We start from the raw sequence: 3,976 nt of genomic DNA on the forward strand, positions 1-3,976 counted from the left end.
ACAAGTAAAGTTGAGCCTTGGGAAAGAAGTGGATGGGAGGAAGGTGTTGTTAAAATTTGTTTCTCTCTATCCAACTCTCTTTAATTGGCAATGAATTAAAATAATTTTCCCCAAGTCAAGTCTATTTTGCCTGTGATAGTAATTGGTAAGTGTTGTGGTTTAACCCAGCAGGCAGCTCAGCACCACCCAGCCACTTGCTCACTCTCTCCAGGTGGGATGGGGAAGAGAATCAGAGAGATAAAAGTGCAAGAACTCATGGGCTGAGAAAAAGACTGTTTATTAGCGAAAGCAAAAGCTGTGTGTGCAGGCAAAGGAAAGCAAGGAATCTTTTCACTGCTTCCCATCCACAGGCAGGTGTTCAGCTACTCCCAGGAAAACAGGACTCAAAATGGTGTCTTGGGAAGACAAATGCCATCACTGTGAATGTCTCCCCCCACCCTCAGCCAACTTCCCCCCAGCTTTTACTGCTGAGCATGATGCCACATGTTATGGGACAACCCTTTGGTCACCCTGGGCCAGTTGTCCTGGCTGTGTCCCCTCCCAGATCCTGGTGCACCCCCAGCCCCCTCACTGGCAAGGCAGCACGAGGAGCAGGAGTCCTTGGCTCTGTGTGAGCATTTCTCTGCAACAAACAAAACATTGGTGTGTTGTTGCCGCTATTTCCATTAAAAATCCAAAACACAGCATTGTGTGAGACTCTGTGAAGATAATTAACTCTATCACAGCCAAAACCATGACAGTAAGTGATCTTCCTAACTTTACCTTAGCCTACAGGCTTTTCCATTGTGTTTTCTACCCCTGTTCTGCTGAGGAGTAGGAGTGAGAGAGAACCTTGGTGGGCATCTGGCAGCCAGGCAAGTCAACCCACCAGAGCTGTACTAGTAAGGTGGAATATACAACCATTTTAAGATATAATTGTAAGTCTCTTGTTTTTAGTGAGCAACACAGAACTGAGAACTATTGTCTACAGATGTTTAGTGTGATTCAAATAAGATTCCATTTTGTTTCCATATAAATGTTTTGTTGGTTTAAACATTCTACATGTTATCATATGTTACATGTTAATACTACATGTTAACACTGAAGTTAAAAAAAAAATCGTGTTGCTCTGTCTTGATATCTACTTTTAGCACTCTCTAATACTGTTATTTTTTGTAATGTTCTGTCCAACATACATACTAGGTCTCCTGCAAGACACAGCCCAGGGGAAAACATTGTAAAAAACAATAAAGAGGGAAGTACAGACAAAGGTAAGGAATATTTTGCAAATATAACTGTTGATAAAAAAGCAAGAAAGACTAATTGGATTAACCAATAGCAAAGCATGAAGAATCAATGCAATATGTTTTTTTGTTTTATTTTGCCTTTTTTTTTTCAGTAAGAAGGGAACTGCCTAAATAATTCATCAAGTCAAAGAAAACAGTGGAAATATCAGAGGAATCAGGGAAGAAAATGTGGTATTGCTCTTCAGTGAAATAAAAAGTGACACAACTGTCATATTGCAAAACTAATTTCCCAGTAAAATAACAGACTATATGTCTTAAAGAAACGAAATAAAAAGAACTATAAACTACTGGAAGAAAAAATTAAGAACAATTCATCCCAGACAATCTTTGTTCCCACAAAACTCTAAATAAAGTAAATACATCAAGACCCTACACTTGTCTATTTACAGGATATATCTGTCATTGATAAGTAAGTTACAATAATATAATTTATTTATACTCCAGTCTTCCTCCTAAGGTCTCTTCTGTGGAATCTTTCTGTGCATGACCTTAATTTCAAAGAGGCTCTACCACATCTCCTGGTCTGATTGGAGCAAATTGAATCCCCCTGACACTATCATTCAGGAATAATAATATTGTCCTTTCACAGAGACTTGAAGCTCCTGATAACAGAATAATTCAGGGATTCAAGTTCTTATGGTCAGTTGCTCCACCAGAATAAACTGTTAAGGCTTTATTATGGGTGATGAAGTTGTCACTGTTTATATCATCTGAGATTCCTTCCCTTGTATCAGGAATATCTGGTCTCTGGCTGTAGCTTTTCAACAGAATTGTCACATCAGTAACAGAAAGTAAAGATAACATATATACCATATGTATTGAAGATGTTCTGTTACATATACTTGTATTACTTAATTATGGAGGGAGTCATCACACATTTGTTGCAAAGTGCTGTACCAACTCAGCATTTAAGAAGTTATATTGTAATGCAAGAGATAATGGATAGATAACAGAAAACCCAAATGGAATGAGACAATGTGAGCAACATTGTTTTATTAATTATTGTAATCTGAATTCAAATCTGGGATAGGAAAGCCATAACATCAAGGAATAACTACTGAAAAGATCTTCTCTGAGTAGAATGTGACAATAAAAAGGATTAGCACAGAGCCATATTGATCTAGTGCAGATAATGGCAATGTAACAGTGAATGTATATTTATTGAGAACCAAAATTTGAACTGCTTACTTCTTTCTTTCTTTATATATATATATATATATATGTACGCATATGGTGTTCAAAACAGTGGGAAAGAGAATGAAAAATAGAGACACAACAGTGACTGGAAGTATGAGAATGATCCTTTACATTTAATATTAAAGAGCTCCATGGATTTAGCATACTAAGAATTACTATTGTGACGTCACTTAATTCAGTGATTAGTTACTACCCATCTATAAAAAAGTCATATGAAAAGGGTGGTTTTAGTTAACAGAAGAAAACATGACAAGAACTAATGGCTGAAATTTGAACAAGAGAAATCCAAATAAAAGAAATTTCAAAAGGAATGCTATTGACTTCTGCAAAGTTACTAAGGCAAATGGTAAATTTCCTCTATCTTCATTTCTCCAAATAAATACAGGCTTTAGGAGAAATATATCCAAACTTATATGCAAGCTAGTGGGCTTCAGGTAGGGTTGCTGAGTAAAATGTAATGCCTGTGAGGTACAAGAGATCATACTAGATTACCCAATATTCCCCTTTGGTCTTTTTATGTGAAATTTAGATCTACAACAAATTATCAGAAGTGTTAAGTTCTGAGGGTAGTTCAAGTATAACCAGAAGATTATTTTATGAAAGTGTTATTCATATTGAGTAAGTGTTCTAAAACCAGAATGTAAATTTGTGGATATTATAAAACGAGATAAGTTAGTAGCAAGATGTGAACTTTAGGAAAGAAAAACAAATAAAATAAAGAGACAAATTCAGCAAATCAAATTCGCAGATGAGAAAAGTCCAAAGTATCTCCATGAAAGTTATATTGAAAAGCAAAATGAAATTTCATTTTGAAAATAAAAGACCTATATTTACTTTACTTTTACTAAAATGTCAATATTATTTCTTTTTTTTTTTTCATTTAATACAGTAAAGTGTACTAATATACATCTTAAATGTAAATTTTTGAAAGAGGAACATATATACTAAAATACAAATATTACTTTCCAAGTGGATGTCTTTCTCAAATTGACCAGTTCTGGCTAGAAAACAGCATTGAATGAAATATAAGGATAGTCATACATGGTAAATTAGACAAATTGATAATAGGGGTTTCAGACTACATATGTAGCATCATGGAAAGTAGCTGATACTCTCTTTCTATAAATGGTAGGTGGGATTACTGTGATGAGTTCTGTGTACATTGGCAACAAGAAATGCCAGAAATCTATAACGTGTTTAGAGAACACTAGTCAAGGCAGTGGAAAAAATAAAGTGTAAGGCAATAAATAGCAAAAAATTAAATTTCTGTGTCTTGAAAAAGCAATGTCCGAGTGAAACATTTCTAACCTAAACAGTTAGCGGGTATTTTAATGTTACAGGTTAGTTTTATAAGGAGAAACCATGGAGTCACATTATTTCCCTCATGAGGCCCTTTACACTTTGCCTTTACACTGAGAGCAAAAGGAATGAAACAGGGAGAAATTTCCTTTTCCAGAGTTCTGAACCATTCTCTTTCCACATTCTAATCAAAA

The 3,976-nt window shown here is 35.2% G+C and overlaps 1 long non-coding RNA gene across 1 annotated transcript; it reads left to right on the forward strand.

Annotated features, from left to right (window-relative positions):
* Nucleotides 1-771: 771 nt before the first annotated feature.
* LOC310896424 lies at nt 772-3,279 on the forward strand. The gene is made up of 3 exons (XR_014581477.1): nt 772-917; nt 1,183-1,250; nt 1,379-3,279. It is a non-coding gene; the product is annotated as an uncharacterized lncRNA (long non-coding RNA).
* Nucleotides 3,280-3,976: the final 697 nt, after the last annotated feature.

Source organism: Anser anser, assembly GCF_964211835.1.
Source record: "Anser anser genome assembly, chromosome: 3".
Lineage (NCBI taxonomy): Eukaryota > Metazoa > Chordata > Aves > Anseriformes > Anatidae > Anser > Anser anser.